At 45.8% G+C, this 27,102-nt stretch overlaps 1 protein-coding gene across 2 annotated transcripts in view; it reads right to left on the bottom strand.

The window, feature by feature from the left end:
- Window positions 1–18,752, bottom strand: part of FAM83H (family with sequence similarity 83 member H) — a 28,696-nt gene extending 9,944 nt beyond the window's left edge. The window contains exon 1 of one of the 2 annotated variants that reach the window (XM_061353902.1): window positions 18,300–18,752. The gene's annotated coding sequence lies outside the window, so the exon portion shown is untranslated. Of the gene's footprint in view, window positions 1–16,003; window positions 17,085–18,299 lie in introns of those variants that run through there. The other variant, XM_061353903.1, reaches the window with a different exon arrangement.
- Window positions 18,753–27,102: the final 8,350 nt, after the last annotated feature.

Raw genomic sequence — 27,102 nt, 5'->3', positions numbered from 1 at the left:
AGAAATATATTTGATGCAAAAGCAAAATAATCCTCATGGAATCAAAAAACGGTTTGGGTTGGAAGAGACCTTCAAAGAGCATCCAGTACCAGCCCTCTGCCATGTGCAGGGACCCCTTCCACTAGAGCAGGGTGCTCCAAGCCCCATCCAACCTGGCCTTGAGCACTGCCACAGATGGGGCAGCCACAGCTTCTCTGGGCACCCTATGCCAGTGCCTCAGCACCCTCACAGGGAAGAGCTTCTGCCTAAGAGCTCAGCTCAGTCTCCCTTCGGGCAGGTTCAAGCCATTCCCCTTGGCCTATCCCTACAGGCCCTTGTCCCAAGCCCCTCTCCAGGTTTCCTGCAGCCCTTTTAGGCACTGGAGCTGCTCTAAGGCCTCCCCTCAAGGAGCCTTCTGTTCTCCAGGCTGCCCCAGCCCAGCTCTCTCAGCCTGGCTCCAAGAGCAGAGCTGCTCATGGATTTCTCTAAGCCACCGGCCACAGGGAGAAAACAAATCTGGAGCTGGAGGGGCTCCTGGAATGAACACAGCGGTTCCAGTGTGACGCGGGACAGACGGTCCCAGGAAGGTCGCTGGTCTGTGGGAATGCTCGGGGGGCTCCTGCGCTGCTTCGCTACATGGAGCAGCCCTGCCCTGACCGCTGCCGGGACGAGACCAGGATTTCGGGCGGGCACTGTCTCCTCCCGCGGTGTCCGAGGGAATCGCGTCGCCGTACGCGCAATGGGGAAGGCACAGTGAGTGCCCTCCGAGGAGCCGGCTGTCCCGCTCCGCCCTCGGCCAACAGCCTTCACGCCGCTCGGCGCGGCCTCTCTCCCACCTAAGCCGGGGTGCGGAGACTCCAGCCCCAGGAGAACCAGCGCAGCGATCAGGCTGAGCTCGGGGAGCCGGGGCCGGAGTACCGGGAGCTCCGGGAGCAGGCCGGGCCGGGCGGGGCTGCAGGCACCGCCTCCACCTGCGGGAACAGGCCCTGTGCTCCGCAGCCAACACCCGGGCTGGAGCGCACCGATCATGGCAGCACCGGCCCTGGCTGACGAACGGCGCTGGGAAAGGGGCTCCGTCACCCTCCCTGGCTCACGGCAGAGAACGGAGGAGGGAAAATGCCGAGTCTGACTTCAGCCAGCTCCTTCTTAGGAGTTAATGCTGAGAAAGCACCATCAAATTCTGCATGGAAGAACCTGCAGGCGGCTGAGTGTACCACTCCCGTCTTTGTCCAGCCACAGTTCTAGTTACTAAGCCTCCTCTGGTGGTTTTAATTTCTTCCAAAATAGACACACAAACCTGAAAAAGTACCTCAACTCCTGTGTCCAGTTCTGGGCCCCTCACTACAAGAGACACACTTGTGCTGGAGCAGGGCCAGAGAAGGGCAATGGAGCTGGTGCAGGGCCTGGAGCACAGGGGTGATGGGGAAGGGCTGAGGGACCTGGGGGGTTCAGTCTGGAGAAGAGAAGGCTCAGGGGGGTCCTGGTCGCTCCCTACTGCTGCCTGACAGGAGGATGGAGCCAGGAGGGGCTGGGCTCTGCTCCCAAGGAACCAGGGATGGGACAAGAGGAACCGGCCTCAAGCTGCACCAGGGCAGGGTTAGATGGAGCTGAGGACCAATTCCTGCCCCAGAGGATGCTCAGGCATTGGAACAGGCTGCCCAGGGCAGGGCTGCAGGCACCGGCCCTGCGAGTGTTCACACAGCGTGGAGACAAGGCCTCAGTGCATGGGTTAGTGGCGGCCTTGGCAGTGCTGGCACACAGTTGGGCTGGATGAGCTTAAAGGGCTTTTCCAACCTGGTTGATCCTACGATTATGGGAAATAAAAACCAGAAACTATGCTTCTGCCACCATAAGCCAAAGTAACTCTTGACCTGCCAGGATATAAATGCAAGTCCCTAACAAGTGGGCACAATGAATTTAACAATAGCTACAATAGGTGTGTTTGACCATTACACTGCTCTCAAGGAAAGTCAGGAAAACTGCTGAAACAAGGAAACTTTTTTCACAAGATCACCCCAGTTTACCCTGAGCTTAAGCATGAGAATAGTCTAGAGTTTCCTCACTTTCAAAGTATAGCTGTCATTTACTTGATTCCCCTCAATAGATACTTGTTTTAGAAACAAAGTTCAGGAAGAATCTGATTATTTCCTACCTTTGGCTGGATGCTTCTGTGAGAACATGATTGCAGCAGCTGTAGCTCCGAGTGAACAGCCTGCTATGTACACACCATGAATGCTACGGTGTGTTCACAGGAGTTCAGTGCCCTCAGGTAGTGCCAGAGCAACAGCACTAGTGCTTGCACGAAACAACATGCTCAGGACACTTGTCATAGCTGCATGGATAGTAAAGATACACAAGAGTGGCAGTTTCAACCATCTATACATGCTGCACTCACTGTGTACACACTGGAGTATATCTCTTCATACAATCCTTGGTAGAAGTAGACACATTCTGGTTTGTGACAGCGTAAATGATAACTAAGCAGGACTTCAATTTAAAAAGTATCTTTGTCATTCTGCAACTCTTAAGAGAAAACTAACTTACTGAATAGGCCTCCAGAGAGGGAAAGCACTTGGCAGGTCTTTGGAATTACCTGGAATGCATGTACTCTGCTCTAGTGAGACCCCCAGTGGAGTACTGGGTTCAGCCCTGGGGCCCCCAACACCAGAGGGATATGGAGCTGCTGGAGCGAGCCCAGAGGGGGCCACGGAGCTGCTGTGAGGGCTGGAGCAGGTCTGCTCTGGAGCCAGGCTGAGACAGCTGGGCTGGGTCAGCCTGGAGAACAGAAGGCTCCTGAAGGGGAGACCTGAGAGCAGCTCCAGTGCCTAAAGGGGCTGCAGGAAACCTGGAGAGGGGCTTGGGACAAGGGCCTGTAGGGACAGGCCAAGGGGAATGGCTTGAACCTGCCCGAGAGGAGACTGAGCTGAGCTCTTAGGCAGAAGCTCTTCCCTGTGAGGGTGCTGAGGCACTGGCACAGGGTGCCCAGAGAAGCTGTGGCTGCCCCATCTGTGGCAGTGCTCAAGGCCAGATTGGATGGGGCTTGGAGCACCCTGCTCTAGTGGAAGGGGTCCCTGCCCGTGGAACTAGGTGCTCTTTGAAGGTCTCTCTCAACCCAAACCATTATATGATTTTTATGATTCTATTAATTGATGGGCTTTGATTCCCTGATCTGCAACAAGAACTGTACTAGGCTGATGAATTCTCAGCATGCATGAAGAATGCTATTTTATATATATATAATGTAGTGTATTTGTATTGCAGCATTTGTGTAAGCCATAAAAAGCATGGGTAATTTCTGTGAAGATGTATCTCAGGAATTGAGATGAGGGAATTGAGTGTACTATCAGCAAGTTTGCTGATGACACTAAGCTGGGAGGGGTGGCCGACACGCCAGAAGGCTGTGCTGCCATCCAGAGAAACCTGGACAGGCTGGAGAGTTGGGTGGGGAATAACTTGATGAAATATAACAAGGGAAAGTGTAGAGTCCTGCATCTGGGCAGGAACAACCCCAGGTTCCAGTATAGGCTGGGGAACGACCTGTTAGAGAGCAGTGTAGGGGAGAGGGACCTGGGGGTCCTGGTGGACGACAGGGTGACCATGAGCCGACACTGTGCCCTTGTGGCCAAGAAGGCCAATGGCATCCTGGGGTGTATTAGAAGGGGGGTGGTTAGTAGGTCGAGAGAGGTCCTCCTTCCCCTCTACTCTGCCCTGGTGAGACCTCATCTGGAATATTGTGTCCAGTTCTGGGCCCCTCAGTTTAAAAAGGACAGGGACCTGCTGGAGAGAGTCCAGCGCAGGGCAACTAAGATGATTAAGGGAGTGGAGCATCTCCCTTATGAGGAGAGACTGAGGGAGCTGGGTCTCTATAGTTTGGAGGAGATTAAGGGGTGACCTTATTAGTGTATATAAATATATAAAGGGGGAGTGTCACGAGGATGGAGCCAGGCTCTTCTCAGTGGCAAACAATGAAAGGACAAGGGGTAATGGGTACAAATTGGAGCACAAGAGGTTCCACTTAAACCTGAGAAGAAACTTCTTCTCAGTGAGGGTGATGGAACACTGGAACAGGCTGCCCAGGGAGGTTGTGGAATCTCCTTTGGAGACATTCAAAACCCGCCTGGACACGTTCCTGTGTAACCTTATCTAGGTGTTCCTGCTCCGGCAGGGGGATTGGACTAGATGATCTTTTGAGGTCCCTTCTAATCTCTAACATACTGTGATACTGTGATACTGTGAATATTTAGCATTGGTACCATCCCAATAATCTCCCTCCAGCTTCTCATGTGCTGCTATCTACAATGAATCTATTCCATGTTTTGCATAAGAAGACATGCACAAAATGACTGATTCTCTTTCAGTAGTGCTTCAAACTACTTCCCTGCCAATTTAAGCAGAAGAGGTGAAGTTAACTGGAACCTCAAATGATATATAATGCCAGAAAGCACATAAATACATAAGAGTATAAGTACTTTCTCGTTCTGTCTTAAACCTTTGGCAATTGACATATAGGAATGCCTGGAACAGCAAAGTGAAAAAAACACTTTGCACAGGCAGCAAACATTGGGCAAGAGCTCTGTGAAATGCATGGCCCATGTGGGCCCTTCCTCACGAGTGACTGTCAAACAGATTGTCTTTGCTTTTATGCCTTCATTTCTTTAACAAGAATTCACTGAACACCTTCTCAAATTTCCTTAATCCAGAGTGAATGAATGAATGCCCAGATTAGGGCACATATGATTTAACAATATTCTTGCATGATGGCTGTATTTTTCTAGATTGCGAAATCAGAAGCTTGGTAAAAAAAAAATAGCTCAATGCCTGATGCCAGCAAAACTTCACCTGTTTTTGCTTCGGATTCTTGTGCTTTTCTGAAGAAGGAAGGAACAAAATCATTATGCACTTCATCTCTGGTTAAATAGATGATGAAGGCTTAAAATAGTCTGCCAGTCAGAAAAGGGGGTACTGTACCAAAGCTTCAGGAACAGGTCATGTATGTGAATCAGATGAAGTAAAGAACATCAAAGTTGTTTTTCCTAGGATGTTAAGACATTGACAAGAGTTTACCAATTCTTCATAGTTTAGGCCACCGGTGCCTGAAACTTAAGCTCTCACTAGGACTAAATTTCATCAAATGTCGAGAAAATTCATCTGTTTAAAATGCTGTCTGAAGTTGACAAAAGCCTTGGTTTGTAATTCTGCGGTTAAAATATCGTTGCAGTTTGCTTTTAAATTTATTTAAGGTTCTTACATTCATACTTCCATACTTTAATTTTCTCCGAAGTGTTACCATGAAAGTGTTTGTCTAAGACAATCTTCCAGGTTTTTGCTCCATAATACATGTTTCAGTATGGCTTTAATGGTGATGGATAACACAACATTAATAAATACGGAGATTACAAAATACTGCAGTTCAGGAGAAATCAAACTTACAGTTTTACAACTTTGTCAAAGTCTTTATAACAGAATGTGGCTACACATACATGTGTTCTTTGAAAAAGAATATAAATCAGTCATTATTCACAAATGTTAACAAGTTCTGGTTTTTTTGACAGTATTTGCCTGGAATAGTATTGATAACATTCTTTGTGTTGATAGAATCCCTCCTAGATTCACAGAAACTATGCAAAGGCACATGGACAAAAAGGGGGTGATTTGTTACAGCCAACATGTCCTCCCTAGGGGCAAATCACGCCTAATGAATCTGGTGGCCTTCTACGATGAGGCCATGGCACTGGTGGATAGGGGAAGAGCAGCTGACATCACCTACCTGGACTTGTGCAAGGCATTTGACACTGTATGAAGTTTAACCATGCCAAATGCAAGGTCCTACACCTGGGTCGGAGCAATCCCAGACACAGCTACAGGCTGGGCAGAGAAGAGATTCAGAGCAGCCCTGCGGAGAAGGACTTGGGGGTCTTGGTGGAAGAGAATCTTAACATGAGCCGGCTTCAGTGTGTGCTCACAGGTCAGAAAGCCAACCGTATCCTGGGCTGCATCAAAAGCAGCATGACCAGCAGGTCGGAGGAGGTGATCCTGCCCCTCCACTCTGCTCTTGTGAGACCTCACTTGGAGCAGTGTGTGCAGTTCTGGTGTCCTCAACATAAAAAGGACATGGAACTGTTGGAACAAGTCCAGAAAAGGGCTACGAAGATGATCAGGGGACTGGAGCACCTCCCAAATGAAGATAGGCTGAGAAAGTTGGGACTGTTCAGCCTGGAGAAGAGAAGGCTGCGTGGATACCTCATAGCAGCCTTCCAGTATCTGAAGGGGGCATATAGGGATGCTGGGGATGGACTCTTCATTAGGGACTGTAGTGATAGGACAAGGGGTAACAGGTTAAAATTTAAACAGGGGAGATTTAGATTGGATATAAGGAGGAAATTCTTTACTGTCAGGGTGCTGAGGCACTGGAATGAGTTGTCCAGGCAGGTTGTGAATGCTCCATCCCTGGCAGTGTTCAAGCCCAGGTTGGACAGAGCCTTGGGTGACATGGTTTAGTGTGAGGTGTCCCTGCCCATGGCAGGGGGTTGGAACTTGATGATCTTAAGGTCCTTTCTAACCCTAACTATTCTATGATTCTATGTCCAGCCCAGCCTTAAACACCGCCAGGGATGGAGCATTCAGAGCTTCTTTGGGCAACCCATTCCAGTGTCTCACCACCCTCACAGGGAAGAACTTCTTCCTTGTGTCTAATCTAAACTTCCCCTGTTTAACCTGTTACCCCTTGTCCTACCACATAAGCCCAGCATCTGCAATTGTGAACAGCTATGCGACATATGAGCACTCCAAAAGAAATCACTGAACAGCCCCCCTTCTATTTACATGATGAGTACTGAAAAAAGACAGACCCTAAAGACCCTTAGTACAAAAGCCACAGAGCCATAAACCCTACAATGTACCACCAGAAGGGAAGAGGAAAGCTCAAGCACACCACCAGTGTCCTTCATGCCTTCAGTAGCTGCAACTTTATTAGGAAAAGCACCTGAGGAAGAGAGCTGCCGCTACCCTGTACAGAGAAGCAAAGGACTCTGACCATATCCTGCCAGTATGACATGGGAAAAAATCCCAGTTTTAAACCTGAGTTTATGAGCACAACACACCTATATGGGACCTGAGAAGACCTTGAAGACAACTAAGCATGCTGGCATACGCTACTACTTATCCTGCTGTCCAGTAGCTGTTTCAGAGGAAAAGGAAAGAAAAATTCCAGAAGCCAGACTATGTAGGAAGGGGAAAAATTCCAGCTTCTTCCCGGCACCTGGCTGTTAAGCCTCAGGTAAATGAAATTTAAATACAGTGCAAACAAACTACAACCAGGGGAACAATTCAAGTGTCTACACACAGGTGTTTAATGTCACTTGGGATGCCCTAAGGTATCTTGCCTGGCCTGCAGCTGCTGGTGGAAAAGGGTGTGAGTCTCTCATAGGGCTTGTGCCACATCTGCTGTACTTCAGATACCCTAAGGCACCTGCAATGATGGGAAATAAACATTATTTATTTCCTTGGTTCTATGAAGTTTAGGGACCAGGATTGATCCTGAAGGGTCAGATTCATTAACTAAATGCAGATGTATAGCATATCTACATGCAAGCTAAGTGTCTTGTGTTCCCCTTATAGTTGACGGAGAGTAAGTTAACAAAATCAAAGGAATATGGGATAAGATTCATCTTCTAATACAGATTTGGCCAAGTCTTAATTTTTTTTCCACTGACATTAACTAACCAGCCTTTCAAGGTTCAGTGCTCAGTCTTCATACTTTTAACTCCAAGATTGCCTTTATCCTGTCATACAATCCATTCTACCAAGATCCAGCTTGAAACTTTCAATACTTTATTCTAGAACCTGCTTAGAAGATGGGTGATTCCAGAATTTCATTTATATATGGCTAATAACAGAATTGAAAGAAGGTGTTTTACCTTTTCAGTTATACTTTCAAACATGTACCGCAGGACATCAGTCTCACCCAACTTCAGGTATCCTCATTGCAGAACATTGCCATGAATGTTCATACTACTGTTACCAACCACCAAATCTAGTCAATACAGTGACTTGCGTAATTGTCTCACACTGAAGTAGACACCCACACCAAGGCTGATGAGTTCCACCATTGCAACATTTTGTGAGCCATCAAATTCTGATGGTTCTTTTGTTATCAACCGAACCACAGAGTCCCTGATGAAGAGTCCCAGGCTGAACAGCCCCAGTGTTCTCAGCCTGTCTTCATACGGGAGGTGCTCCAGGCCCTGATCATCCTCGTGGCCTCCTCTGGACTTGTTCCAACAGTTCCATGTCCTTCTTATGTTGAAGACACCAAAACTGCACACAATGCTCCAAGTGAAGTCTCACAAGAGCAGAGTGGAGAGGCAGGATCACCTGCTTCGACCTGCTGGTCACGCTGCTTTTGATGCAGCCCAGGGCACAGCTGGTTTCTGGGCTGTGAGCACACACTGAATCCAGCTCATGTTCAGTTTTTTGTTCACCAACACCCCAAGTCCTTCTCTGCAGGGCTGCTCTGAATCACTTCACCCAGCCTGTAGCTGTTCCTGGGATTACCCTAAGCCAGGTGTAAGACCCTGCACTTTGCTTTGTTGAACTGCATGAGGTTGGCAGTGGCCACCTCTCAAGTGTGTCAGGGTCCCTCTGGATGGCATATTCCCATGGTTCTCTTACCAATGCTGTATTTGTAACAAAACTGCCTCCCTACTCCTGCTTGGAGTTGCCATGGCATTGCACTTGAGCTCACTGGCTACTCTGAGACCCATTAGTTTTTGCAGTGGTTGTTGGAATACAGTCTCCTTTCTGTAGGTATGAAATGTATTATAGTGTAGTAACTAATTGTGATGCATCAGTTTATCAAGTGATCCAAGGTGGTCTGCACACCTGCCCCACCTTCTATTTTTATTTACTTTCCCAACAATCAAGTACCTAAAAGCTTTATCACAAGTGTTTTTACTTCATTGATCAAAATATTCAAGAGATAAAACGTAACACTGAACTTCGGTCAAATCTGTTAAAAACAAGCTTATCCAATAGTGACATTTTGGAAACAAAACTTACTAATAAAGCGCCTGTTTTAATTTTGACCTGTCTGTTGTCTTGTGTATCTCACAACTGCTTTCTAAAAGATTAAGAGCACATGATGGGGGACTGTAAAATTATCTGATGCAATACTGCAAACCATTACCTTAGCACTGAATACTGCAAGTCAGTGGGCACCTGGCTTGCGTACTGCAATTCAGCGCTTCACTGTCCCACTCAGCTGTGGACAGCTGGGTCAAAGGAAGATAAATAGCCCTAAATAAATTTATCCAGTTCTGCAATGAGGAAAACTACTTCCTGATCCCTCCAGAGTCCTACAATAAAAGACTTTCTTATCACTGCTATTTTGATGTACAGATGAAAAAGCAGTGGCCACAATCAGCACACAGCACAGTCTCACTCTACAAAAGGCCTGACCAACAGAGGAAAACAGAGCAGAGGGGAAAATGCAGATACAAAGGGCAAAGAAGGGCAGCAAAGAGCCAAACAATCTTCATCCTGAACATCCCAGTTTTTTGTACAGTCAGGCAATAATGTTCCTCCCGTTCACCATATTTAAACATGTGTTAGAAATATTACCTTTTTAAAAATACAAATGGCTGAGTCAACAGTTTCTTAACAAGCTACTTCCGTGTTCCTTTACCGCTATTGCAGTGAAAATGCACCTTATTTCATAAAGTAATCTTTAACTTCAGATCTTAACTGTATTCTGATGCCTCTGCACAACTGAAACATTTCCTAATACCAGGTGCTTTTTCTGTTTAAGAACAGTGTAAATCCCTTCTCAGGTTTCTCCACAGTAACTGGAACAGGCTTTCCGCTGGCAGGGCTTGTTTCCTAGCCCTGGACAATACCTGTGGCTTTTTCTTAGGAATCCTCTGGACTTTCTCTGGTAATTTAATTCCTCTTCACATCACTGAACCTTGATTTCTGAAAATGCAGCCTTCATTCTGGATTTCTGAATATTGCTTTATATCTGAATGCATTGAAATATATTTCATCAGATTATAGTGTAGATTTACCATTTCCTCAAACTTTGTATTATCCTTGAACTTTACCAAACTATCTACTGGTGACATAAACATTTCATTGACCTCCTGAGCTGCACTGGAGACAGACTCAGTAGCTGGTAAGTCTGATAAAAATGGACATTATTAATGCCTTATCATTAATGATTGATACAAATAAATTACTATTTCATTAGCTACCTAATGCAATACCTGTTTATTTAGCATAATGTAGTATTTAAATTACATTTCAGAAAGCATTTATTTAGATGACTTGGAGAAATCGAGGCTTATTATAATATGTATTCTTAGACCTTCACCATCCAAAATTGTGTATTTACTTGAGACCCAGAGGGCATACAATCAGATCAGGTTTTTTCCTTTGTATAAATTACCCTGCACTGGCAGCATGTGGTTCCATTTGCATTATCCTGGCCATTCAGCTCACTTGGTCAGTTTTCTTCCAAAGCTCCCTACAATTATCTCAGGATTTAACAATTTCAGTGTTTATTGTCACTGACTTTCAGTGAACTTAACAAGAGATCTTATTAATGGCATTTTGAAAGCAATGCACTTTTATTCCCTGAAAGGATTTTGGCATATGCCAAGTTCAAGGTCCTACACCTAGGTCAGAGCAATCCCAGACACAGCTACAGGCTGGGCAGAGAAGAGATTCAGAGCAGCCCTGCGGAGAAGGACTTGGGGGTCTTGGTGGAAGAGAATCTTAACATGAGCCGGCTTCAGTGTGTGCTCACAGGTCAGAAAGCCAACTGTATCCTGGGCTGCATCAAAAGCAGCATGACCAGCAGGTCGGAGGAGGTGATGCTGCCCCTTTATTCTGCTCTCGTTGAGACCTCACGTGGAGTACTGTGTACAGTTCTGGTGTCCTCAACATAAAAAGGACATGGATCTGTTGGAACAAGTCCAGAGGAGGGCCATGAGGATGCTCAGGGGACTGGAGCACCTCCCATATGAAGATCAGCTGAGAAAGTTGGGACTGTTCAGCCTGGAGAAGAGAAGGCTGCGTGGAGACCTCATAGCAGCCTTCCAGTATCTGAAGGGGGCATATAGGGATGCTGGGGATGGACTCTTCATTAGGGACTGTAGTGGTAGGACAAGGGGTAATGGGTTAAAACTGAAACAGGGGAAGTTTAGATTGGATATAAGGAGGAAATTCTTCACTGTCAGGGTGGTGAGGCACTGGAATGAGTTGTCCAGGGAGGTTGTGAATGCTCCATCCCTGGCAGTGTTCAAGGCCAGGTTGGACGAGGCCTTGGGTGCCATGGTTTAGTGTGAGGTGTCCCTGCCCATGGCAGGGGGTTGGAACTTGATGATCTTAAGGTCCTTTCCAACCCTAACTATTCTATGATTCTATTCTATGATTCTATATCCAGCATTAGGGTAGGGATTTGTGATCAAATTACTGTGAACTAAACTAAGTTTGCACAAACATCATGATCCACAGTCCCCACCATACACATTCCTTGTCACGCATGAAGGGCAATTCCTTCTCCAACAAACGTTAACTGTGGCACCTTGCATTTACCAGAGAGTATTATAGATAAAGGTACATGCATAGAGATGGCTGCTATAAAACCGTTCCTCTGCAATGACACACCTGAGTGTACCGTGTTTCTGTGTGCACCCACATCCTTCAGCTGAAGCTGTATTCAAAATAATGTATTCCAATCAACCTTCTTTGTGTAAATGATTGAGATGGCTTTTCCTCACATAAATCCTGATGATTTAGAATATAATCCTCCAGAGAAATTATAGATTTTCCCAGTCCCATTGTGAAAATGCCACTCTGATTTTATGCATGTTAACTCTCCCATCATTCATCACCATTCCAGATGGAGAACCATAACTTACTCAACTCTTCTGTATACTGAAACTGATCCATGCCTCTGGTGATCCTCCAGAATACTCTCTTCTCTGAATCTGTTTCACTCTACTGTATTCTTTTTTGAGTTGGTGGGACTGGAGCTGACAGATGGAAGTGAAATATGGCTTTATACAGAGTGTTTACATTCTGTTCCTTTCCTAATATGCCATTTGCTTTTTGACCACCAAGGAGCAATGAGCATCCTGCTGATTTATGGCACAGGACTACTATATTTTTGGTTTTTTTCTTTTAGTCCTGCTGTTGCTGAACTCCCCCAGTGACCACCAGCTGACTTTCCTGAATTCCAGGAGGTTGCAGGCAAACAGCCTTGCTGGTTTGACTGAATGTACAGTTACAGTAAAAGACTCTGATGATGAGTCAGAAACCCATTGTACTAGATGAAGTACCAGCAATTATTAAATTGATTCTTGCTTAGGACGATCTCATAATTTAGTCCCCACTACACATAATAAACAGATGAAAGAGGAAAATGAGCCAAGAGGTACAAAGGCACAACCGTGAGATGTGCAGATTTTGCACCGTACTCACAATCAGTTGTGGAATTTGGTGTTCTGTAGACACTGTACTACAGACAGCTTCTAAGGGGACATCTGAAAAACAACTTTTTGAGGAGAAGCATGGGAGAACCATAACGATGCCTAAAGGACAGGCAAAGTAACTGCAATCAGACATGTTAAGGAATGTACTTGCTCCATTGCACCATGAAGAGCGCATAGACTAAGATGAAGCATTTGTGAATTTATTTTCACAGGGATTCCAGGCTAGCTTTAATTTATCATTTGACAAGTCACCACACTGGTTCTCGTCTTCTCTATACAAGCTGTGCAGTGTTTTGCATTTACTGTTCCTCTGATTTTGCACCCAGAATTGGTATTTCATGAAGTCAGAAAAAAAAGCATTGATCCACAATGTCTCCTCCTCACACGTTCTAGAAGGCTGTTCCAATTATTCAGCATTTCATGCAGTTCTGGGCTATCCTAAGCAATTAATTCATAACACCAGCCACGATCAGAACCTTACTATATTAGGTAATGAGTGAACCAAGACTGGAGACTTCAGTTCCCTCCCAAGAAATCCTTTCTTTAAATCTAGTAGATTATACAGTGATGAACACAGAAAGGTCCAGAGAAGGTTGTAGAAAGAAACAAGTATTCAGTACACTAGCTCTTTAGCATGCTAATATGGGATAGTTGCTGGGTTTTTTCAGGAGGAAGCTGAAGGAGAAAAAGAAGGTTGCTTTGTAGCTGTTATGAGTAACTCCTCCCATGCTTGGGGGCAGTGGATAAAGGAGAGCACGAAGGAGCTTGTTGAAAATTTAACAAGTGGGAGATGAAGGCTGATATAATGGGCTGATGAGAGTCAGGATTCAGTCTCTCAGCAGCAAAGGTCTCCTCCACCCTCCTGCTTGGGCTTTCCCAAAGACACGGGGTTGTTTGCTACAGTGCCAATGCAGATCTGAACAGCCAAAAAAAACATTAGCAGGGGAGAAGGAGAAAAAGAAGAATGGAGCTAAATTACCAAGAGCTTTTACTGAGGAGGGAGTCTCCAACAGAAATTTCCTTTGGCTTAGCCTGAGGCCTGTTTCCGTTCACACTGGTATAACTGGGAGTGACTTTACTAGCTTTGATACTTTCCACAAGCATTCTGGTTTTGTGATACACAAAAGCCATCAGACCCTCTTAATACTGGGAAGGATAAGCAGTAGTGTGATCACAGTCCACAACTATCTCTGCACAGAAAAACATTTAACCATAAGGAAATGCAGGCAGAGCATGGAAAAGTGACAGATGAAGTGAGATGTAAAAAATTCTCCCTTTACCCCTGGATTAACAGCAGAAACTGGCAAAAGTATAGACCTGTTGGCTTGTGCACCATTTGCTGCCTGCCCAGATGATGTTCCATTTCAATGGACTTTAACTGTTTGTTTTTCTAAAAAAAAAAAAAAAGCACAAAATTCTAGTTTCAGCTCTGCTGAGGGGCTGAGCACCAAAAAACCCTCAGAGTCAAATAAAATAAACCAAAAGGACCTGTATTTTTCTTGACTCTTTGTGCCAGGTGTGAATCAACAACGGACTGTACCCAGTCTAAGCAAAAGGAAACTGGCTCACTGTTTCCTTTCTGTCTCATCTGCTGCTGCCTGATGTCAGCACCTCAGGCTGGCTCTATCTTCCTTCCCAATGCTGACTCCAGTGCTTGTTGTTACGTGTTTTGCCTGCACAGCAAGTTCCCAGCCTGCCTCTCTCAGATCATCACTTTGCTGGCTGGACCTGCTTCTCTGCTTCAAGACACTCCCAAAAGCTGGGGCCTCTGTAGGTCTATGCACCAGGAGAGGGAACTGCCTGTGAGGAAGCAAGGCTCTATCACTGGCTAGTGAGATAGGATCTCTGCCTGACACCCCATGCTTATATGCAAGTATAGGCACAATTTGCTGGGCTTAAACACCTTGTCGTTTCATCACCCTGGATATCAGCAAGAAGAAAATAGCCACACAGACAGAATAATTTACTTTAACCTGCTTGACGGCAGAGTCACAAAACCCCTCGGTGCTATTAATGTCTGAAGAACTTTCAAACTCAGGTCAAGAAATAATTTGAAGCAATTTTGAGAGTCAAAGAAGCAGCAAATGGTAAATCCAAGAGAAGAATGTAAAGCACAGTTTACAAACGGTGGTCCAAGAGGCACACAGGACCTATCATGCACCATGTTCAATGACAATACATACATCTCTTATGAGGGAATGTGGAACATTTTCAGGTTTCCAAAATGTCTAGAACCCTCAAAGCTTAGAAATTATTAAAGAAAGAAAGGCCTGATAATATAGAAAAGATTCTATGAAAACAGGTTGCTAATATTCAGGAGGGGTCAGTTTTAGAAGAGGACAGTAATGCCCAGGATCAAACTACCTGAGCAGACGTTGTGACAATATGACATGGAAAATGTTGGTTTAATCAAATGTTGTAGTAGGTAAAAGATTTGGGGAGGCACCTGTTCCCTGCAATGTGGTTTAAGATGAAGTTTAAGGACAGGGTTTTTTAATTCTGCATTGTGTGATAGAGGGACAGCTAGTGCCTTCTAATCCTGCTGCAGCAGACTGAATAACTTGTACTAACAGTGACAGATATGCTCATCCTTTCCAGAACCTACTCCTACATGTACTAGCTGTCTTTACTAAGAATTGCACTTCTACTGAGAAAGAATCTCTCATTTTAAGACCTCTCACTTGCCAATCTCACAGTGATGTGCCTGTAGCTCTTTAAGTTTTCAAGTGCACCCCAGAATTTCCTGGTTTAGCCATACGACCTTACCATGGGAATTTTACAAGAGCTGTGGCAAAGGATGCTGGATACCTTCCTACTAACTGCTCTTCTCAACAAGCAAGGCTCAGGTATGTTCCACAGAACCACATGGTGAAACGTGGCTAATAGTCTGAACTAAACCCTTTCTCAGCCACAACTGTGTCTACTGAGTCCTCACAGCAATTATTTTTCCTCTTTCAATTTTCCTTTCTGTATTTTCTGCTGAAGATGCTCTGTGTTCTCATTCTCAAGGTTCTCTCGGTTTCAGGCTGTAGGCTCCAAGCCTGGGTTACTGTTAAAATTTCTGTTTGGAAGACCAAAGTAAGGGATTTGTTATTCCTGCTACAATGTCACATATATAACTCCCAGGCTTTTTCTTTTGGTCATCTGACTAGTCTGTACTGATCACCCTGTGTTAAAGCATCTGAGTGAATGTGATCCCATTCTTTACTCTAGGTGGTTTTATATGGATCTCAGTTATCATTTTAAAAAACCCTGTATGTCTGCCCTCTGTAGTCCACGTTTCACTTCATCTGAAGTCATGATCATCACATGAGAAACTGCTTCAATTAATTTAATCAGTTCACTCACTGAGCTTCCAAAGATTACAGCTTTACTTCCATTATTACATATATCTGTCATTTAAACCTATGAACTGGCAAAATAAACTCTACGTCTAAGGTGAGTAGTACATGTCTTGAATGCTACAGGCATGTGGCATGGTAGAACTGGGAGCCTGGTCAGCACTTCAGAACACCTACTGGATTTCCTCCCACCTCTACTTAATAGTCAGTGTAAGGGATCCCACAAAACATTCTTTGGAGAATCGGGGATTCAACCAGTTGTTCAGAAGGTCCAGGGGATATTCCCACAGGCTGGAGGAAGGGGAAAAGTAGCAGAAAAAGTTACATGTCATTTCCCTTGTGAAGCAGTTATTGAGACAGCACCTGAACATGTCTATCTTAGCTGTCCTATGCAATAAAGGCTCTGGAGCAGCATGTGTAAACCCAACCTGCAAAGAGTCACTAGGGCAAACCTGATGTTTACATCTACTGAAAAGTGAAATGCAATACTGCGTGCAAAAGAGGCCTCTTACAGAGAGCAGATTACCTAAAGAGAGAGCACAGGATCATTTAGGTTGGAAAAGACCATTAAGACCATTGAGTCCAACCATTAACTTACCACTGCCAAGTCCACCACTAAAACATGTTCCTAAGCACTATGTCTATGACAGCAACACTTATGCCAACTCAGTCCCTTTCTTTGTGTTATTATTTATTAGGTAGCAGGTATACAGAAGTCTGAAACAGAGAACTTAAAGAAAAGGTCCAACACTGTAAAGTATAATTTGGAGAAGGAGAACTACATGCTGCCCTTGTCTTTTACTTTCCCTCACATCCTGATTTTAGAAGAGCACTCCTGAAACTCCTCTTCCTCATTAGGGCTACAAAAATCCAGTGAAATGGGTTCTACTAAGCAGTCCAAAAGCGTTCCATTTAACCATAAAATACAAAGAAGTCCAATCCTGAAAGGTTTGGAGGTGAATTTCAGTTGCTTGGAAAGCTTGTGATTGCCTTACAAATGATGTACAGAACAAAGGTGTCTGTTCGCAGCCATGACTCTGCTCTGGCACAGTCATACCAGGCTGTGGGATGTGACATTTTCACTTTTTCCTTTGACATTCAATTTTCCCTACAACCACACAAGGAGTGTAACTTTGTTTTCCTCAGAACACTACTATTTCCACTGCCAGGTGACAGCAAATAAAACTCTTAGTCCCTCAAATACAGCTCTTAAGCCTCTCACATAAAAGGGAGTTAGACCAAAGATGAAGAAAACCTTTCTCCCCAGACCGCAGCCCTGCTGTGGTTTTGCAACAGAGTGAAGGCGTGCTGTCTTTTCTGCCTGCTTGCCTCCTCCTCTAGTGAAAACACACGCTATCGTAGGCTGCGGAAAAGCATCACAGGCCGCCAGTGCTCTGCACTGCTCTGGGCTGGGGCTAAGTGTGTTGTTGAGAGTTGTTTCGATCACATCTGAGCTTACTGAAACTTCCAGTTCAGTTCTCAGCAGAAGGATGCTATAGGCACCTCTGTCCCTTTACAAGTGCCTCCTCCCCTCTAACTGTTTTAGAAGATAGAGAACTTCAGTGAACCTGGGTCCTCAGGCCAGACACAAGCCATAATTGACCTCTGTTGACCTTACTCAATTTAGGAACACAAGACCTTCCCCTTCCTCCATACTCACACACAAAACCCGAGGCCTGTCAGACAAGCTCACATCTGCGGAAAAAACTAAGTGAGAATATGCACGTGTGCCTGTGCACGCATGTGTCCACACGCATCTGTCTGTGCTTTTGCATGTACGTGCATGGATGTCTGTGTCGCTGCTTGCAGGCCGTGTCAGCAGACAGCTACACACCCATGCAAGGAAAGCACCCATGCTACACACCACAGCAAGGAAAGGTGCAGTGGGCCTCAAGAGCTGTTTCTTGGCTCTTTGCCTACTGCAGACCACTACCCTTCCAGCACCACCACCAGTGAAGTCCTCTTTGTCCCAGTCTCTTGTCTACATATCCCTACCATGTTTCTTATCAAAAAAGGCCAGATCAGGCTCTGCCATAGGAAGCTGACTCAGGCTGTAAGATCTCTTCCCAAAGACAGGAATAAGTTCTGAAATAGCCAACCCTTTGGGCTTCCCCAAAGGAGATGGGACAAAAGTCTGGTGAAGGTTCACTAAGCAGTTTTGATCACGCTATCCGAAGATTGACAGGTCTCTTCCCTCACCATCCACACTACCTGCATTCTGTTCCCCTTTCCCCCTTGCCCGTCCCACCTCATGGGACTCTCCTCTCTCCCATGACAGCCACAGCGTGGCTGAGAGCTCCTGCTCCAGTATGGTGCCTTTCTGCTTTGAAGCAGCCATCTCCTGCCCACAACTGCCTGAAGAAGTCCCTGCCCCAGATCCCGAGCGCCCAGCACTGCGCAGCGAAGCAAGGACAGGACCTCCCCAGCCCTTGCCCACCAACTCACGTGGCCATTGGGGTACCCCAGGAGGTGCCTACACTTCTCCTACCTTCCCAGGTGAGCCAGGGCAGGTGGTGGGTCGTGCTCTCCAGCTCTCCGCTCCCCTGGACGTGCCTGCAGCCTGATTCACTGGCACCTCCAAGCCAGCGAGACTCAAGCTCCACCCAGGGCAGAGGGTGAGTAAGAGCGAGAGAAAGGCAAACTCCGGAGAGTTATTCCCTCCCCAGGATTGCAGGGGAGCCAGAGATAAGGGCTGCACATTCCTGAGCCGCAGGCGGCCTCTCCCTTCCCGTCTGCCCTGAGCCTGTCAGACCAGCTCGGGCCTGGCTGCGGAGCAGGCCTGGGAGCAGGCTGAGAGCTGGCAGCCGGGCAGGGGCCCTGGCCAGCGGTCCCAGGCTCGGCCCCGCACGCTCAATCCCGCAGGGAAGAAGGGATCGGGCTCAGCAGGGACTTCCCATTCTCCGGGGTCGCTTTTGGGGAGACAGCAGTGTGCTGCTGCAGTAACTCCTGGGCAACGGCACCACTGCAGCAGGAGCCTTCCTCTTCCACAGCAGCAGCTTCCACCCGTGTGCCCCGAGCTCCTTGGGGTGCCGTGCCAAGGGTGTCCGAAGACAACCCGTGACCCCCCGTGTCCCTGAAGGTGCCCTGAAAAGGGCATTTGCGGCCGTAGCGGTGCCCCCGCCTGCCTGCTTGCCCTCGCCCCCCGGGCTGGCTGGCGGAGCAGCCCCTCCTGGAGCCGGAGTCACTGCGGGCGCAGGCGGAGAAGGGTTAAGCGAGATTCCCCGCAGCCCCGGGCGTGGCCGCTCCTGTTATTTCACCTTTCATGTTCTATCTTATTCAGCCTGGCAACCGCCGCGGCTGCTGTGTGCCGGGCGGTGCCCGGGCGGCTGGGAGGGCGCGGCGGGAGGCGGCCCCGCGGGAGGCGGCGGTGACTCAGGCCGGGCAGCCCGGTTCTGGCGGGCCCGGGCACCGCGGCGGGCGGGGCGGGCGCCATGTTCTAGGTGCGGGAGGGAGCGGGGTCACAGCCGTTTGCGGAAGCTGGTGCTCGTTCTGCTTTTCAGTCCTCCCTCCGTCGGCGCTTGCAGCGCTCATCGAGGGCAGGCGGCAACGGGACAGCTGCGGGCAGAAACCCGGGCTCCGGTGGCTGAGGGGAAGGAAGCGCTGCAGCTTGGCGTTCACGTGCGGTTAGTGCCAGTGCGCTGCAGCTCGGCGTTCACGTGCAGTTAGTGCCAGTGCGCTGCAGCTCGGCGTTCACGTGCGGTTAGTGCCTGTGCGCTGCAGCTCGGCGTTCACGTGCGGTTAGTGCCTGTGCGCTGCAGCTCGGCGTTCACGTGCGGTTAGTGCCAGTGCGCTGCAGCTCGGCGTTCACGTGCAGTTAGTGCCTGTGCGCTGCAGCTCGGCGTTCACGTGCAGTTAGTGCCTGTGCGCTGCAGCTCGGCGTTCACGTGCGGTTAGTGCCAGTGCGCTGCAGCTTGGCGTTCACGTGCAGTTAGTGCCTGTGCGCTGCAGCTCGGCGTTCACGTGCAGTTAGTGCCTGTGCGCTGCAGCTCGGCGTTCACGTGCAGTTAGTGCCTGTGCGCTGCAGCTTGGCGTTCACGTGCAGTTAGTGCCTGTGAGCTGCAGCTTGGCGTTCACGTGCAGTTAGTGCCTGTGCGCTGCAGCTCGGCGTTCACGTGCGGTTAGTGCCTGTGCGCTGCAGCTCGGCGTTCACGTGCAGTTAGTGCCAGTGCGCTGCAGCTCGGCGTTCACGTGCGGTTAGTGCCAGTGCGCTGCAGCTTGGCGTTCACGTGCGGTTAGTGCCTGTGCGCTGCAGCTTGGCGTTCACGTGCAGTTAGTGCCAGTGCGCTGCAGCTTGGCGTTCATGTGCAGTTAGTGCCTGTGCGCTGCAGCTCGGCGTTCACGTGCAGTTAGTGCCTGTGCACTGCAGCTCGGCGTTCACGTGCAGTTAGTGCCTGTGCGCTGCAGCTTGGCGTTCATGTGCAGTTAGTGCCTGTCTGCACATCCCGCGCTCTGCACTGCGGGCCGCGCGCTTGTACAACTTAGTGTGTACATTATAAAAGGTAATGTTAAGGGGCCGTGATGAGAGGAGGTGTCCTCGGGGTTTGTCAGTAAGCATGATGATACAGGCTTCAGTTATGTATTTGTGGGCTGTTTCTTCTATAGGAATTTGCTTCACTCGGTGCGAAGGATGGAGAGTGCTTGCTGAGGAGGGAACCAGTCAATATTGCTTTTAATCGTCTACTGTGTTGCCCTGGGCTTTATTCACCACATGCCACTTAAACACCACGTTGAATGGAGTTACTACCACACAGGTGTCGCTATGCTGTTCATCACTATCCTACCGGAATGCTTCACAAACAGCAATTAACTTCTTGGTACTCAATTGGGCTGTGATGGTGTGATTATCCCTATTTCGGAGGAAAGGAACTGGAGCAGGAATATTACATTTAAAATGCTCCACTTGCTGTGCGTAGTTCAACATTTCAGGACTCACACCTGTTAGGGTCTCTAACAGCAGAGGGAAGAGGGAATGGAGGGTGGGTGGGCATCACTACATGTAGGACAATGCCCTGTAATTTCTTAAATTTTCAGTGATTTCAGCCTCAAGTAACTGCTTTCCAGTAGCATATTATTGTGTGACTAATTTATCTTCCTCTCAAGTATAATTGTGTATGTCCCAGAATATTTTTCTTTGATAATGCTTTTATGTCCAGTTCTTGATTTTAATGTGGCAGGTTGCTATCTGTGTTGGAAAAGGCAAGATCAAAGACGTGTGTTTTGAAGTATCAGTAAGTGTAAGCAAATTTACACTCTGATAGACAAAGTTCCATAGTGCTATTGGGATGATTATGACAGTCTCTCACCATCTAGACCATCAGATGATTTTTGCATATTCTATGTGCACACAATTTAGAATTTGGGTGTTTATCCAAATAGAAGCCAGTGCAAAGGATACGTGGTCAGTCTGATGTTCTTGTGGTTAGCACACTGCTGAGGAACTATTTTACAGTATTCTGTAAAGTGAAGGTCTGATTGGTTAATCCAAGTCATCATCCAGTGGGACAGGATTGAATCCTCGAGGAGAAAGTTATTCATTGTTGCTGTTATCTGAGAGTGTAGCTTAAGAAAGAAGTTAATAGAATAAGGTCAGAATAATTTTGGTTGGAAGAATCTCTTGAGAGTCATCTGATCGAATACCTTTACTCCATGCAGAACTCATTAAGTCAAATTACTCAGTGCCTTGCTTGTTTGGTTTTTTGAGTACATCCAGAGATCCCACAGCCCCTGTGGTTCCTATTCCTGTGCTTGACACCTTCACAGTTGGTTGGTTGGTTGGTTGGTTATTTTGGGGGGGGGGGGGGTGGGGGTGGGGTTGGGGTTTTGTTTTTTTGCTGTTTGGGGTTTTTTTCCCCCTAATATTTAATGGGAGTTTTCTTTAAAGCCACTTATGTCTGGGATTGAGCATTGACTGCTCCAGTTGTATGAACCTCCAGCAAAAGAAGCATATATGTAAAAGAAAGCTTTCCAAAATACTTTAATTTACCTAACATTATATCCAGTCTCTTACTCAGGTCCTGCTTTGACTGTTTTTCATCCACAAGCTGATCTGAACCTTCTGTGCTGTCTTGATAATGTGGGCAGGTTGTGGCAAAAGACAAGTAGGGCTGTGTCACTTGCATCCTGCTTGTCTTTGTGGCGTCTGACCATTTACCACTAGTACAAAGAAGACTGACGTGGTAAGTAAAGGTCTCTTACAGAGATGCAGGTGATTCCTTCCCTGACTGATTACCAGCAGTTTAGTCATAACTGGAACTACAGTTCTAGTGCAGCACCTCCAAGAAGTGAAGAAGGATGCATGTCAGCCTCGCAGACACAGCACAGCCTAGGGTACACTTCCTGAATCACTCTGCTGCTGCCAATGCTGAAAAAGCAGCTTTAGCAGCTTTGCCTTAAAGAAATGCCAAGGTCCATTCTTATTCAGCTCATAAGTCTGACTAGCTACATTCATCTCTTAATTTGTCAGAATTTCTTCCTTTTATAAGTGAGCAGCTTGGATACAGGCCTGTTTTATTCATCCTTCCAATTATTTAAACTGAAACATTCAAATGGAGGCTTGTGTGTTGGGTTGGTTTTATGGTCAGAGTTAAAATAAAATCTTCCTTAGCAAACCAAAAATTTAAAGTGCACATCTTTATGCTGGTTCTGGGATTATTCTGTGGGAGGTTGTTGGTTATCCCATGTGGCTGCTGAGGCCCAGCCATTGTAACTATCTTCCTGTTTTCCAGTTTGTGTCTGGGAAGTTGAGTTTTCATAATTCTCAGTAGTGTTATTCATCTTTTAATACCTCCTAATACTGTTACATGGATATAAACCTGATGCTATTAGCAAATTCCCGGTAGACATTTTTCTCAAATTTGCATGCACCTGAAGAGATCACTTTATCCATTACTTGATTTCTTTACATTATGTGCTTGCACATACAGTTCCTGCCCTGTGATCTTTACCTTAATTTCCTTCTTTCTTACACAGAAAATGTCTTTCAAATTCATGCTCCAGTTATGATTTCTTTATTATTTTTTTTTTCATTCTTACAGTGCAGACTTTTGTGCTTAAAGCTTGGCCTTAGACTATTTCTTGTGGTTCTTGGGTCTCCTGGATGACTGAACAGATAACTTCACGCTGGAGTTTGGGATACTTGGACCAGAATCCAGCTTTAGAGTGTTTGAAAGCAGTCAGGAATGCTTCAGGCCTGCTCTACAGCTGCTGTATGGATTTATTTTGTTTTATTCAGCCACTGTGTCTTCAGTTCTTCTCCTTTGTATTGAACTGCTGTAGGATGCTAGAAGATGGAGATGCATAGACAGTAGGGAAGGAAAAAACTCCATGAAGGCAAACACATTCATGGCTGAGGCAGCTCTATCAAGGTGATGATTCATCAGTTCCTTGGCTGCTCTCCCTATGGACAGAACAATTTTGCACACTAATGAGTGTAGAATTTTATTTGATTATTTAAATATTTGAGATAAAGTATCTTTCCTGGCATCAGTAAACTGCAGTAGATCTTTTCTGAGCCCCCAAAAAAGTGAGCAGGTTTCTGGTAGTGTCTTGGTTATGATACAGATACCGAAGGCAGAATTTATCAGACAGAACACTGGTGACTGTTGCATAGGTGTCTACATCAGGGCAGGTCATCCCATGCCCATTTCATAGTCTTTGGAGGGCTTGTTAATATGTCCATGGATGCAATTCAGACCTTCAAAACCAGAAAGGTGAATTGCAGCTAAATCCAAACCACCTACAGATAGCATTCCTACCCTGAATATCAGGTTCAGAATGAGCTGAACCAAACATGGCTGTAAGGAAAGGAGTTTCAGTGTGAGTCTGGGGCTTTTCCCTATATGACACTGAAATACGAATTGTTGAACTCTCCCCTCCCTCCCCCAGAAAGTGAAATCTAGACTATTTCACAAAAAATATCCACAAGGCTTCAGAGTGTGTCTTCCTATTATTTCTTAAACAATATCAATTTGTAATAGAGTCTAAAATAATCTGTAAAGGAACTTAAAACCCATGTGAACTTTGGTCTAGGTTCTAACAGCAAGTAAGGTCTTATTTTAATTATTCATCTTGGATATTTGTTACGTGAGGAAAATCCCAGTGTAATGGCTTTTGCCTTCATAGAGTTTGTGATCAAAACAAACTCCATCACTGTTCTGTTTCAGCCTCCTGTGTTTAATCTAGTTCATTTTGCATTGAGTCTGATAACCTGTATTTGACCAAGGTATTTCTCAGTAATGTAACTAAAACAAACACATTACCCTTCAATCTTATCTTTAGTTTATTAAATAAAGCAAACATTTTAAAATCTCTCGTTTTCTGGTTCTCCCTATCCTTTAACCTGCATTTGTGGTCTGCCTTTGTTCCATCTTTTCAAAATGGATTTAAAAATTTGATTATCAAACTGGACACTTTTAGGTTCACTATGTATACACAAATACATCACCAAAATTACAGTGCTATTCCAAGGTCTGTGAGCATTATTTGAGTAGATTTGACATCTCCTTAGGCAGTTTCTGTTGCACTCCTGAGCAAAAATTACCTAGAATGGCTGATTTCAATAAGGGTATTCCTAATGGTCTAAAGAGGCCTTCACCATCACACTCTAACATGATGGTTATTATCTGCATCTTTCTAGTCTGTCATTAGTTACAAAGTTTTGCTTTTTTTTTAGTCTGAAGGTTGGCTGTTCTCTATATTACTTCCAAGATAATACTGATTGTTTTTAAAGAATCCTCAGCCTTTGCATTCACTTGTAGTTTTTGTTTGATTTTTTTACTAATTGTAGTGCATGTATGCATTGTTACACTGGTTTAATTTAGAATGCAGCTAGCTAATTGCTGTTTGTAACCAGTGTCTTCACCAGGGCTCTTTTGTGCTAACTGCCTTCAAACAGGGACAGTAGTAAAGAGACATCTGCTGTCCCAGATTGCTTATAATCTGTATTAATGACATGATGCCACAGGGGGAGTGTGAAAGAGTGTGAATGGAGTGAACTTGATTTCAGATTGTAGCAGTTGCTACAGCTTTAGGTTTCAGCACTCTGAGCAGCAAATGAGGCCAAGAGTGTCATAGAAAAGGTGAGCAGGCCACTCATCCTGCTCACACCAGTACAAGAGAGTTTGCTACTCGAATCCTAGAGAATTTTGTCTGGATCTGTATTGCAACTTGGTGATACACTGAGCTGAACCTAACACAGCACAAATGTGTGTGTGTGTTCAGCAATGGTATATTGGGTATTGGTTGTGGTGTATATTGGGTTTACATGGCAAGGTTCTGGTAGCTGGGAGGCTGCAGAGTTGGCTTCTGTCAGAAGGCACCAGGAGCTTCCGCATGTCAGATGGAGACAGTTCTAAACGGCTGGTAAGGGACCCACCACTGGCCAAAGCCCATCAGTGTTGTTGGGAGCACCTCTGCGATAAGACATCTAAGAAGGGGTAAAAGCTGCTGTGCAGCTGCAGGGAGAGCTTTGCTGCATTGCTCTCCTAAGGAAGCAATGCAGTGCACAAAGTTGTTGATCAAAGTTGTTAATCGGGTATGTGCTAGAATATTTCTGAGAACTCCAGTTTTGGCAGTACCCTGACCAGAAGTACTACTGGGGAGCCAAACAGCATTTAGGAGGGCATTGCATAACACCGATTTGTGAAGTGCCACAAAATTGACACTTGGATCTTAACAGGTTACGCTTACTTGGCAAAGTGACTCTTTTTTTGCCTTTTGCTTAGGGAAATTCAGGGTTCTGATCTGCAAAGGTGTAAATGTGCATAGTAAACTGCACACACATTCACCTTCATGAGTCAAGCGACAGCAGCAGTGGCAGATACATGAATGAAACTGATGCTGTGGCATCAAGTCATTTTGGTGAATTTTATGTAAAGTGATTTCTCTTGTAAAACTAACACATATAAAACCACTTTTATGCAAGTAAGCCACACAGTTGGAGAGAAAATGAAGCCACAAAACTTCCATTTCTGGTTGCTGATGTAGCACGCAGGTTTACAAGAGGTGGGAAAAATAGTGAAAATGAAGAAGAAATTGAATAGCTGAGATGCCAACATTATACGTAAGCTGTAAATCAATGTAAGAAAACCAGATCAGAATAACTGGCTGAGAGACAGAACAAATTCATCCAGAACTTGGGAACGCTGCTTAAAGTATGATTATTCCATGAAAAATGCTACTGGCTTTCCATGGGTGATCCACAATAATAAAGATGCTGTCCATTGGTATGTACTGGATTACATCCTGTATTTCATTGTAATTCTGTTTCCAACACCTGCATTTGTACACTGGCCACTTCACCTTAAACCATGATAAACAGAATTTTGGTTTTAAACTTTGGCACTGTTTCCTGATCCAGTTTACATTAATGGCTCTGCAAAGTAGGGCACTGGCACAACTGGCAGGAAAGCTAAAAAACTTATTAGAACATGGGGATGCATGTCCAAGGCTGTCTTGTCCTCAGTCCAATTCCAGATTTTCGTTTGTGTAACACAGATGAACCTGGCCCAAATACAGGAGAAAGACATTGACACTGCCTCCAGGGCATTGATGTTCATGTCTCTCCTTTGGGTTAGCAGAAAATGAGAGCCTCTGCTCAAAAGACCACTGCCTCTAACTGGACAAGGTGCAATATGTGGCCAGGAAAACAGTTGCTCAGAACCATTGTCATCAGTGATTTATTCAGGCTGCATCACATAATGAGAATCTAGCCTGATAGGAGCTTGTCTTTACCATGTCCTCACTCCCTTAGTACGCCTCCGAGGCTTCAGGGACCTAACCTCTCTTTGTCCACTGTCCTGACCAAGAACTGTTGTTAGCAAGTTAGGAGGGAAGTACAAACTGGAAAGGCATTGGTTTCACTCATAGTGCTGTTGTCAGTAACTTATTCAATCCTTTCACTTTTTTTGTTTTTTGTTTTTTTTTGTAATTGAATTGTCTTTGTTCTTGTTTGAAGGTGTTATCTGTGCCATTGCTCAGACCAGACAAGAGGTTAGTGCTTGTTCTTTAGAAAAGACAGTTGCCACTGGCCTTCTACATCAATATGCTGGCTGGTGGGATCTTTCTAGCTGTGGGGAATAAACAGTTTCCTAGAAGAGAAACTGGAAAGAAGGCAAGTTTGTACATTGTCAGTGGTTTTGAGGGTAAGATGCAAGAGGCCCCACTGTTCTCTTGTTTGGATAAGATGAGGAGATCTCTGTTTTCTGACTAAAGGTGACCTGCAGAAGAGACTTGTGTTTTGCCCTGAACAAAGTTCATTCACTAGTTTGTATTTCTGGATGGTGTGTGATCTG

The sequence above is a fragment of the Neopsephotus bourkii genome, unplaced genomic scaffold, assembly GCF_033783945.1.
Source record: "Neopsephotus bourkii isolate Nb327-2 ecotype Australia unplaced genomic scaffold, CSIRO-AGI_Nbou_v1 NB_705, whole genome shotgun sequence".
Classification (NCBI taxonomy): domain Eukaryota; kingdom Metazoa; phylum Chordata; class Aves; order Psittaciformes; family Psittacidae; genus Neopsephotus; species Neopsephotus bourkii.
The sequence above is the reverse complement of the archived record's forward strand: the minus strand, read 5'-3'. Positions and strand labels throughout refer to the sequence as shown.